Source organism: Pinus tabuliformis, chromosome 1_1 (genome assembly GCF_031772625.1).
Source record: "Pinus tabuliformis cultivar Carrire ecotype Pingquan chromosome 1_1, CPIR1, whole genome shotgun sequence".
Taxonomy (NCBI): Eukaryota; Viridiplantae; Streptophyta; class Pinopsida; order Pinales; family Pinaceae; genus Pinus; species Pinus tabuliformis.
This window is the reverse complement of record NC_142297.1, coordinates 596,158,581-596,171,540: the sequence shown is the minus strand read 5'-3', so window position 1 is coordinate 596,171,540 and position 12,960 is coordinate 596,158,581. Positions and strand designations below refer to the sequence as shown.

The 12,960-nt window shown below is 37.8% G+C and overlaps 1 long non-coding RNA gene across 1 annotated transcript; it reads right to left on the bottom strand.

Annotated features, from left to right (window-relative positions):
• Positions 1 to 7,888: 7,888 nt before the first annotated feature.
• On the bottom strand, positions 7,889 to 8,382 carry LOC149214678 (uncharacterized). The gene is made up of 3 exons (XR_016250411.1): positions 8,304 to 8,382; positions 8,122 to 8,181; positions 7,889 to 7,991 (listed from the first exon to the last, which is right to left on the bottom strand). It is a non-coding gene; the product is annotated as an uncharacterized LOC149214678 (long non-coding RNA).
• Positions 8,383 to 12,960: the final 4,578 nt, after the last annotated feature.

Here is a 12,960-nt window from a genome sequence, read left to right as displayed (position 1 = left end):
TATGTTTTTCATAGTGGCTCGGGAATCCTCATTAACAATGGGAAACCCAAATGAGTTATCCCCATCTCTATTTCCTCCTCCAAAGGGACCTCTGCCTCCTCCATTATTATTATTGTTTCCTCCTCCTACTCTACCTCTACCACCTCCTTCTTCCTCGGCCATGATGATTCTCCTAGGGATTTCAAAATCTTCTGGTTCCTCTACAAAGGGTGAATGAGAAGAGATTTCTCCTTCTTCTTCAGGTGATTCTACTTCCTCAATTACAATTGGTCTTCCTGTAGGAGAAAGGGAAGAGTCTCTTCCTGGTTCAAACTCAATAGAAGGTGTAGGAGAGTCAACTCTAGGCTCTTGAATTCCAGGAATTCTAGGACTAGGAGTTTCGGTTGGAGATAAGGGAGGTGTCTCTTGTCTATCCCTTGAAGCAGATGGACTTGTAAAAATTGAACTTCGAGCTCTAGCTAAAAATCTTCCTCTAGAATCTCTAGCTCTATGCATATCATTTTTATTATTTTCCTTCAAGTCAAGTTAATAGTTCTTTTTCTGATCTTCCAGGTCACTCTAAGTGCAAGAAGAGAGCATACTCAAGAAACTACTAAATCAATAACTTTCTCTTTTCTGATCCTCCAGATCACCTTGAAGTGCAAGAGGAGAGCATACTTTGATAGGTTATCAACTTCTTTCCTTGAAATTTTATGTTTTTTTTTTTTTCTAAGAATATGGCTACTTAATTTCACTTCCCCGGCAACGGCGCCAAAATGTTTAGTCAATTTAGTATTCCTAAATTGCTATTATTAATTGTCAACCCGGGGCTCGTAAGCTGATGAAGTGAAGGTGTACTATATGTACTTAAGCAACCTCTTAGAGCTTTTTGTCGTTTGGGGGTGTTGTTTATGGTTAACTTATCTTCCTAAGATGGAGTGATGATTATAGACAGATGAGTGCAAGTGTGTGAAAAGTGAGTTCTAGATGAGTGAAAGTGTGTGTTTGGTGATTTCTAATTACTTGCTGAATTTGTAAAGGAAAAGAACTTGAAATAAATGAATAACTTGAAATGACTTGAAAGCAAATGACCACGTTCTAATGGCATTAGTCTCTACTCATATTGCTGCAAATAAAAGAAACAAGAAAATCACTTCAAGGATTGATGATAATGGTTATCTCTTCCTAACTCCCTGCTTCTACCACATAGTACTGTGTAAAACACGATTAGGAAGTAGCTAAAGACAAATCCAAGAATTGATAAAAACTCTAAATGACAAATTATAACACTACTAAGCCTTTTCCATCATACTGCTTCCTACATATGTGATTATGTGTAACAAGTGGAAAAAGTATTAGTGCCACAAGCCAAGACTACTTAAAAACAAGCTGCAATTAATTAGTGTTCTGTTCTCTGAAAGATAAACCATTCATGATAAAGAGAGCATAAATTAGTTAGCATCCAACTTGTAAAACTAAGCTAAAAACTAATCTAGAAAACAGAGTAAAAAGGGCAGCATTACGAATAAGACAACTGCAACTACCATTAGATATTAAAGCAAATACAACACACTCAATCCCAGGTTAAAACCTGCAAAGAAGCAAATCTGATCAGTGAAAATAAAGGCTGCAGCAATGAAAAGAAATCAAGCTGTACATAACTCAAGAAAAGGAAATGATGTATGTGAAATAAAGAAATTGCAGAAGTATAAACATGAAATACTTATACAAGGGCAGTCATGAACGGGGGCCCTCCATCCATACAACCCACAGAAAACTCAGATGCTTTAAAACTTCAAAACAGCACTGTTTCCATTACTTCATATGCAGAAATACACAGTCAAAAGTGCTGGAACAGCTCTATAAAAACAAAGTTCAGAAAGGTGCTAAAATTCTCACAAGTTCATAAACTACAGCAGCTAAAAAGTTAACATAAGCGTACGCAGACGCAAGTATTTATAGGCATCTGCAAGATGGCCTAATGCGTAAAGCATAAAACAGAAAATAACTAATTATCATGCGTAATAAAGGTGCAGTTTAACACGTCATATGCTTCGTGGTTGAGCTGGAGGTCCTGGTCGTTATGGGCAATGAATCCAACGTTGGATCATGTTCCCCACGGCTTGCAAAAAACGGACAAGTCACCTTTTCCACCGACGTGACCCAATAGCTTACGCATCAACGTTAAGCTGCCTTTATTTGACCGTAACTTGACCCCCTTTGACCGGAGGTACAGATGACGTGGCTGGCTGAACTGATGGCACAGGAACCTCGAGCACATATATTCCAACATGCCCATGTGGCTCGTTCTGAAAAATGGCACGTGGAACTTTGAGATTAACAAAATGGCTGCGGGATCATCAGATGGCTGCAGAATCGCTGAATGGCTGCGGAATTGCCAGACAGCTGCGGAATCCCTGCAAATATGTCAAAAACTAAACAAAACAGTCACACATTAGCAAAGCTCACTTGATCATGCTTAATGACAACTAATGTAATGATCTGGGTGGAAAATGAGGCAAAAGAGAGAGGAAAGTGATGAAAACAGTAGGTAATGATGGATGATAAGGTGTAAAGTAGAGGCTCTACAATACTTTTTAGAACAAAGATTATCCTCTGAAGAGCAACAAAAGTGGGTCACAAAGATGTTGGGTTATGACTTTGAAATCATCTACAAAAAAGGGAAGCAAAATGTGGTGGCAGATGCACTCTCAAGAAAGGATGAGGATGTGGAAGCATTGTTGTGCGCCATTTCTATATCCAACCAGATTGGATAAATGAAGCAAGGGAGGAACGGAAGAATGATGAAGAAGTGTGGGCACTTATTCGAAAGCTACAACAAGATTCTAGTACGTCTGATACATCTAGCTGGCAAAATGATTCGTTATGGTACAAAGATCCCTTATACCTCTGTAAGAATTCCCAGCTAAAACAAAAGATTCTTATGGAATTGCACACTTCTCCCTCAGGAGGGCACTCAGGATTTTTAAAAACTTACCATAGGGTTAAGAAGGAATTTTTTTGGGATGGCCTTAAATCAAATATTCAAAAGTTTGTGGCGGAATGTTTGGTTTGCCAACAAAATAAAGTTGAAACAATTAAGACACCGGGTCTATTACAACCTTTATCCATTCCAAGCCAATGTTGGGAGGAGGTTTCAATGGATTTTATCACAGGTTTACCCAAGTCTGAGGGAAAGAGTGTAATCATGGTGGTAGTTGACAGTCTTACCAAGTATGCACACTTTTGTGCATTATCACATCCATTTAAAGCCAGTACAGTTTCTACTGCATTTATGGAAACAATTCAAAAGCTACATGGAAACCCAAAGATTATTGTAAGTGACAGAGATCCCATTTTCACTGGAAATTTTTGGACAGAATTGTTTTCTTGTCTTGGTACTCAGTTAGCTCATAGCTCATCTTATCATCCTCAATCTGATGGGAAAACTGAGATAGTAAACAAATGTTTGGAAGGATATCTGCGTTGCTTTGTTTCTGATAAACAGACACAATGGGTCAAATGGTTGCCTCTGGCTGAATGGGTATAACACTTCCTTCCATATAGCAACAAAAATGACCCCATTTATGGCACTTTATGGGTATCAACCACCATCCATCACATCATATTTAAGAGAAAATTCTAAGGTTCAGGCAGTGGAACATCACATCGAACATCAACAACAAGTCCTCCAACTCTTAAAGGATAACCTCGTGTTGGCACAAAATAGAATGAAACAACAGGCAGATCAACATCACAGTGAAAGAAGTTTTGATGTAGGTGATTGGGTATTCCTACGGCTACAACCATATAAGCAAATGTCCCTAAAGAAAGATAAGAAGGATAATAAATTATCACCAAAGTATTATGGTCCGTACAAGGTGTTGCAAAAGATTGGTACTATGGCATACAAATTGGAGCTTCCTGCAGCTTCTCGATTGCACCTAGTTTTCCATGTTTCATGTTTAAAGAAGGTTATAGGCGACAAGCTCCCAGTTCAAACAATATTTCCAGAACTTGACGAGGAAGGAAAAATTATATTGGAATCGGCAGCAGTCACAGAAACAAGAACTCGACAGCTACAAAATCGATCAATTTCAGAGTATCTTATCAAGTGGAAGAACTTATCCGCTGAAGATTCCACATGGGAAGATGAGAATTTTATGCAGAAGTATCCAGAACTACTCAAGCATTGAGGACAACACTTTTTTGAAGGAGAGGGGCATGTTGGGTCCCTATAATACTAGTGATTACCCCATTACTATTGTAGTTATACCCCTTATTTATATTGTTGTGCCCCTATTACCCCCATGTTGTTATTTATGTGCCCCATAGAATCCCTCTATTGTTATTTTTGTGGCTTTATATTATTATTGTTAGGTCGGCTGGATTATATTGTGATTCCTTAGACTCCTATATATAGAAAGGAGGTTTTGTCATTTGAATCATCCAAGAATTGTTCATTTCTGTAATGTAAAGGAGGTTGCCCCCTCGAAGAGGCTGAATTCTAAGGCGTTGATCTATCTTTTCTATCTTTTCTTGAGTTGGTTTCATAACAGTATGAATTTCTCTCTTTTAACCCGTGAAATTTTAGGAACTATCCAACCATAAATAAAAATTTTTAAATATCATGGTATTATTATATAATAATAATTTGATCTACTTTAACCATTAAAAACTACTAATAAATGTATTTATTATTGCTAAACAACTAAATTATAATTACTTTTATCACCTTTAAAATAAAATAATAAATATACTTTTAAAAAAATGGTTAGCAATAATTTTAAATATTTCAATGTGATTTCTTATTTATTCTATGACAATAAATTAACCATTATATTTTAATATTTTTCATTTAATTTTTAGATGACAGTATTTCTCTACATATTGCGTCTTTCTCAAACATTCATAAGCCTTGTAAGCATTGTTGAGGCCTCAATGTTTTGAGGAGTCCTAATTTATAACTTTGGCATATTAATTTATTTTAGATAGTTAGATGTTGCACATGAAGTTTCCATTATATTTTCCCTTGGGTCCCTATAATACTAGTGATTACCCCATTACTATTGTAGTTATACCCCTTATTTATATTGTTGTGCCCCTATTACCCCCATGTTGTTATTTATGTGCCCCATTGTTATGAAACCAGCTCAAGAAAAGATAGAAAAGATAGATCAACGCCTTAGAATTCAGCCTCTTCAAGGGGGCAACCTCCTTTACATTACATAAATGAACAATTCTTGGATGATTCAAATGACAAAACCTCCTTTCTATATATAGGAGTCTAAGGAGTCACAATTTAATCCAGCCGACCTAACAATAATAATATAAAGCCACAAAAATAACAATAGAGGGATTCTATGGGCACATTAATAACAATATGGGGGCAATGGGGGCACAACAATATAAATAAGGGGTATAACTACAATAGTAATGGGGTAATCACTAGTATTATAGGGACCCAACATGCCCCTCTCCTTCAAAAAGTGTTGTCCTCAACGCTTGAGTAGTTCTGGATATTTCTGCATAAAATTCTCATCCTCCCATGTGGAATCTTCAGCAGATAAGTTCTTCCACTTGATAAGGTACTCTGAAATTGATCGATTTCGTAGCTGTCGAGTTCTTGTTTCTATAACTGCTTCCGGTTCCAATATAATTTTTCCTTCCTCGTCAAGTTCTGGCAATATTGTTTGAACTGGGAGCTTGTCGCCTATAACCTTCTTTAAGCATGAAACATGGAAAACTAGGTGCAATCGAGAAGCTGCAAGAAGCTCCAATTTGTATGCCATAGTACCAATCTTTTGCAACACCTTGTACGGACCATAATACTTTGGTGATAATTTATTATCCTTCTTAGCTTTCTTGAGGGACATTTGCTTATATGGTTGTAGCCGTAGGAATACCCAATCACCTGCATCAAAACTTCTTTCACTGCGATGTTGATCTGCCTGTTGTTTCATTCTATTATGTGCCAACACGAGGTTATCCTTTAAGAGTTGGAGGACTTTTTGTTGATGTTCGATGTGATGTTCCACTGCCTGAACCTTAGAATTTTCTCTTAAATATGATGTGATGGATGGTGGTTGATACCCATAAAGTGCCATAAATGGGGTCATTTTTGTTGCTGTATGAAAGGAAGTGTTATACCATGTAATGACCTCGTAAAAACTTGTAATTTTGAAAGTTACCATGGTAAAGAAATTAGTGTGAACTGCTAATTACTATTGTTAAAAGATATTGTTTTATTTATGAAATGGAATATATTTTGGAGAAATGCTGGCAGTCTCCTAAGGGAGGATTTGAAAAAGAAACAGTTATAAAAACTGAAAAAAGAAAACTAACTCCTCAGCTAGGAAAAGTCCTGGGAGGGAAAAATCCCTGGTCTGTTGGGACAGAGAGGGAGAGAAATTGGAAGAAAAAGGAAAAGAAAAGAAAGAGAGGGTTAAGTCTGGTGAGGACCAGATAACCCTGGCACAACTGTGCAAGTGTCTTGTTGAGGGCTGTAGGCCTGCAAGACAGCTCGGGGGGAGAATCCAAGGTATCACTGGATCTCATGGTTGGGTGGTTAAGAGCAAGCATACAAATTGCAGGTGAATTTCTGGAGCATTGAATTCATGGGTCTGACAGAACAGGTATGGGTTGTTTACCAGACTTAAACTTCTGTATTCAGTACACTGGTATATAGGAGAAAGTATAGTTAAGCTCCAGTTTTCTGAATGCTAGCTTAATAACAGTTACTTGAAGTATTATATACAGTTCTATGAGTATATATATTGCTGACTGTTCAAGTTCAACAATGGCGAACTAGCTATTATTTAAATGCACGTTAACTGTGAAACGAATACATGTTAACTGTATGATAGCTGTAAGAACAATGCATAAGCTACAGATAGAATCGATACATGTTAGTTGTAAGAACAATGCATAAGCTACAGATAGAGTCGATATATGATAGCTGTAGAAACAATGCATAAACAAGCAGAAAGAACCGATGCATATTAGCTATGAAAACCAAGACATAAGAGACTGTAACAGTCGATACATGACAGCATGGAGTCGTATGTAAACCTCATGAGGGCCTTCAGTACCATGACGGTAAACGCATAGCGACAATGTATAAACTGTTCAACGATGGAAACAATCATTGAAAATCTATAACTGTAGAAAGATTTACGGAAATAGCATATAAGTTGAATAGCTGTAAAGTCACGAAAATACAGTGGACATTAAGTGTCATATAGTATACGCAAGGCCGTTCTCAGAAGAACTCATCGAACCCTGTGCTTAGGGTCTCGTTTCCATAATACATGCAAACCCATTGAAGGATGATTATCATTATCAAATGTAACGAAACATTATTAAATCTGTAAGGCACTCTGTTTGCACAGAACTGCTGTGATAGCGGCCACTTAACTGCCGTCTACAGGCACGAGAGGTGGTGTGAATAGAGGGTTTCCATAAAACAAACCATTGTTACTATTATCAAACCCTCGACGGGGGTTATGCCGACTCTGTATTAGAGAAACGGCCGTAACTTAAATATATGAAACCCCATAAAAATCTGAAGAGCGAGTTCATATAAACATAGACAACCAGTAATTGATATAACCTAAACCAAATGGAAGAACACATTTATCTCATTCAAAAGAAGAAGCTTATATACATATCAATATTATGATAACCAAAGAACCCGTAGGGTATGGCAACAGCCTATCTGTAAGATGTTCAGAGAGCTGAGGAAAGACCCTGGTCTCGGCATGCGTACATTACATCTCGAAGAAAATCATTATGAACATTATAGACAGTAGAGAATGGGAAATAAACAATCTTTTGACTTAAATCAAGTTAAGTTAGTTCTGGCAAGGGTGGCCGTGAACTCTCCAAGTGAGATTTACAACTCGGAGCAGAAACCAAATACATATATCAAACTTGCATAACCAGATTAGATGCGGTTCCGGCATGAAAAGGCCTACCGCATATCTTAATCAGGTTTGGCCGAAGAGGGGAACCTGAGACAACAAGTGGGGGTTGTCATGAGGAAACCTCAGGCCGAGGAATCGAATCAAGCAAAAATCCATATGTAAACCCTTACACTTCTGATTAAACAATGACTCTACAAAGCCCTTGTAGGAGAAATACCTGGAAATGTTCCGGATGCCCGAGCTACCTGGAGCGGTGTGGAGACCTAGGAACAAATACCTGCACATAACCAGAGCTCGAAGTTACACGAACATATAACCAGATTTGATACCCTGTGATATTGATACTGAACAAGTAGCAAATAACATATGTATTATAGTCTTGACTCGGCGGTCAGTTACCTGAGTTAACTGGACAGAACTGGTTCAAAGAGCAGGTAGGGAGCCGCGGAGCAGAATGAGCACATCGCCATTCGAACAGGTGCAAATGAACCCGAGACTTGCGGCCTGTAACATTTATAAACCCGCTAAACCCTGGATTAACTATGAACCCTTAGATCCGTTCAGATGATCCTCACCGTTCATCAGAGATAGGAATTGGCGCGCAAACCTCAGCGTTCCCTCCAAGAGTTCACATGGGTCATGCACGGAGCCAACCACCTGGCCAAGGTGGATGAGGCATTAAAGTCACTCTCACACCTGGCGTTCGGGTTGTATGAATGGTAAACCAATGGACATGACAGTTCATACGTTAATAATCACAACGCCCGTATATAATCGGAAGGAGTCCATACGTTAATAAGTGGAAAACATATGTATAGTAACCATATTATATGTTGGTAATCAAGAGTTGAATTGTTACATGGAATAGAGGTGAGTTACTCGAGTTTACATGCGTATATGAAGGGTTATAAATCAATAGATTTATAATTAAATTTTTTTTATTTTGCATATTTCTCATGGAGTCGTGACATACCACCATTCAGCTAGAGGCAACCATTTGACCCATTGTGTCTGTTTATCAGATACAAAGCAACGAAGATATCCTTCCAAACATTTGTTTACTATCTCAGTTTTCCCATCAGATTGAGGATGATAAGATGAGCTATGAGCTAACTGATTACCAAGACAAGAAAATAATTCTGTCCAAAAATTTCCAGTGAAAATGGGATCTCTGTCACTTACAATAATCTTTGGGTTTCCATGTAGCTTTTGAATTGTTTCCATAAATGCAATAGAAACTGTACTAGCTCTAAATGGATGTGATAATGCACAAAAGTGTGCATACTTGGTAAGTCTGTCAACTACCACCATGATGACACTCTTTCCCTCAGACTTGGGTAAACCTGTGATAAAATCCATTGATACCTCCTCCCAACGTTGGCTTGGAATGGATAAAGGTTGTAATAGACCCGGTGTCTTAATTGTTTCAACTTTATTTTGTTGGAAAACCAAACATTCTGCCACAAACTTTTGAATATCTGATTTAAGGCCATCCCAAAAAAATTCCTTCTTAACCCTGTGGTAAGTTTTTAAAAATCCTGAGTGCCCTCCTAAGGGAGAAGTGTGCAATTCCATAAGAATCTTTTGTTTTAGCTGGGAATTCTTACAGAGGTATAAGCGATCTTTGTACCATAACGAATCATTTTTCCAGCTAAATGTATCAGAGGTACTGGAATCTTGTTGTAGCTTTCGAATAAGTGCCCACACTTCTTCTTCATTCTTCCATTCCTCCCTTGCTTCATTTATCCAATCTGGTTGGATGATAGAAATAGCGCACAACAATGCTTCCACATCCTCATCCTTTCTTGAGAGTGCATCTGCCACCACATTTTGCTTCCCTTTTTTGTAGATGATTTCAAAGTCATAACCCAACATCTTTGTGACCCACTTTTGTTGCTCTTCAGAGGATAATCTTTGTTCTAAAAAGTATTTAAGGCTATCATGATCTGTTTTTACCTTGAAGTGTCTTCCCATTAGGTAGGGTCACCATTTCTTAAGTGCATGGAGTATTGCCAACATTTCCTTCTCATAAATAGCTTTTCTTAAAAACTTCCCTTGATTGGACGACTTTCAAAAGCAATGGGTCTTTCATCTTGCATTAGAACAACACCAATTCCATTTCCTGAAGCATCACATTCCACAATAAAGGTTTTTGTGAAGTCCGGTGTAGCTAAGACCGGTGCTTGGCACATTGCCTCTTTAAGATGTTCAAAGGCCTTTGTTGCTTCCGGAGTCCATGAAAATGCATCTTTCTTCAATAATGTTGTTAGAGGTGCTGCTATTCTCCCATAATTCTTAACAAACTTGCGATAATACCCTGTCAACCCAAGAAATCCTCGCAGATGCTTTATGGATGTGGGGATTTTCCATTCCTTAATGGCTTTAATTTTGCTAGGGTCTACCTTAACTCCTTCATGAGATACAATATGACCCAAATATTCCACCTCCTGGACTCCAAAAAAACATTTGGATCTTTTTGCATATAATTGTTTCTCCTCCAATAGTTGTAGCACCCTGTCAACATGTTCAACATGATCCTTCCAAGACTTGTTGTAGATTAGTATATCATCAAAAAATACTAACACAAATTTTCTAAGGAATGGTTTGAAAATTGAATTCATCAAACCTTGAAATGTTGAAGGTGCATTGGTAAGGCCAAAAGGCATGACCAAAAATTCATAATGACCCTCATGAGTTCTAAATGTTGTTTTCGGAATGTCTTCAATCTTCATTCTGATTTGATGATATCCTGAACGAAGATCCAACTTGGTGAAGTAAATTGATCCATGCAATTCATCCAGTAATTCATCAATGACAGGAATGGGGAACTTATCTTTAATAGTGAGCTTGTTGAGCTCCCTATAATCCGGACACATGCGCCATGATCCATCCTTCTTGTGCACCAATACTACTGGAGCAGAGAAAGAACTTTGACTCGGTTGAATTATACCAGCCTCTAGCATTTCTGCAACCATACGTTCAATTTCACTTTTTTGGACATAGGGATATCTGTACGGCCTGATGTTTGGAGGAACACTTCCTGGAATCAGATGAATAGCATGATCATGATCACGCATAGGTGGGAGACCTTTGGGAGTCTCAAATACCTTGGAATGATTGTCCAGGACTTTTTGGAGATCTGGAGAAATAGATGATTCTAATGTGGAAACATCTAGCGAACATAATTGTGCAATTACACCCTTTGCTCCTTTTTTAGAAGCTTTGTCATACCATTAGAGCTGATTATCTTTCCTGGTTTCCCTGCAATACCCCTTAATTCAACTTCCTTTCCTTCCGTAGAAAATTTGATGAAAAGTTCTTGAAAATTAAAAGCTATTGTACCCAAGGATTGTAGCCATTGGACTCCTAGTACAACATCAGCACCTCCCATTGGAATGGAAAGCATTGGGCTAGTCAATACATATTCTCCCATGGATAGCTTGATATTATGGCACTTTCCAGAGCAATTTATTGTTCCTCCATTTGCAATCATCACTTGACACTCTGGTGCTGGATATAGGAAGCAATTCAATTCTTTTGCTACCCTACAATGAATAAAATTGTGGGTGCTTCCTGAATCAATCAACACTATTACCTTTTTCTTCTTGATTTGTCCTTCTATCTTGATGGTTTGAGGAGTGGTAATTCCCACCAATGCATTACAAGATATGGTCGGATTTATTTGTTCTTCATCTAGGCTTTGTTCCTGGAGTATATCCTCTTCTTTTGACCTTTCTTGCTCCTTTTCTTCTTCCTCTTCACAATCTATGTAGAATAATTTCTTCTCAGCACACTTATGACCTTTAGTGTATTTTCTATCACAACTGTAACAAAGCCCTTTTGCTCTTTTTTCTTCCAATTGTTGTGGTGTCAACCTTATAGGTTGTGGAAGACTAGGGGCAACAACACTTCCGTCTTTATAGTTGTGAGTGGTATGCTTCCTGGTTGCCATAATTTTGCTTTCCATTTTTCTTGCTAACCTGAATGCCTTCTCTAATGAATCAGGTTCCCAAAGGCGAACATCATGTTGGATATTATCCTTTAAAGACCCTATGAACACATCAATCCTATGCTCCTCTGGAATATCTTTTACCCTTATGTTCAATTTTTGGAACTCCTCAATGTGCTCCATTATTGAACCCTTTTGTTTGAGACTTATCAATTGGCTAAAAAAAGTGTTGCTTTTTGTATCCTCATAATGTGCTATCAATTCTTTCATAAAAATTGCCCAAGTGATAAATTGTTTACGAGAGCAAAGCCATTGATACCATACAAACTGATTTGGTTCCAAATATAAAGTTGTCATACGTACCTTTTGTGTGTTTTGCACATTATTGAGATCGAAGAACTGCTCCATCTGTAATATCCATGTGGCGGGATCCTTGCCATCAAACTTCCTCATATCGATTTTTGGAATATGGTGGGTCTTCGATCCAACATTAGAGTCTATGGAATCATGATTAACATTTCTTTTGTTCACATCATGAGTTTCCTTTACAACCTTTTCACCATTAGTAAGTATTTCTTGTAGAAAATTTGTCAAATCTGTCTTCAAATCTGCCATGTCTATCTTCAAATTTGTCCTCAAATCTGCCTTCAGATCATCCATCTTAGCTTCCATGCCCTTTATCTTAGATTCCACGCCATTTATCTTAGCATCTGTTAGCTTTTGTGAGCGTGACATTTGTTGCACTTGTTCTTGTAATTTTGATATATCATGTAGCATTTCTTCCTCTTCTTCATGAGTCATGCTAGAGCTTTCAGGTTCCTTACTAGGTGTTTGCATTTTCTTTCCTCGGGGCATCAGTTACCGATAATAATGCTTTACTATTCCCTTTGAATTCCTTCAAACCAAGCTTATGCAAAAATTTAAAAAAAAAACTACACATCTTTTTTTTCTTTGTAGAACCCTGATATTGAATCTGATGTATCTCTGTAATTTCGAAACATCCAGTTCTGAAATTGTGACCTGTAGTAGCCTTCTATGTTCTCTTTCCAATGCCACTAGTCTAATCCAAATTGGATTCTCCAAGAAAGAGTTATGCACAATCTCCCG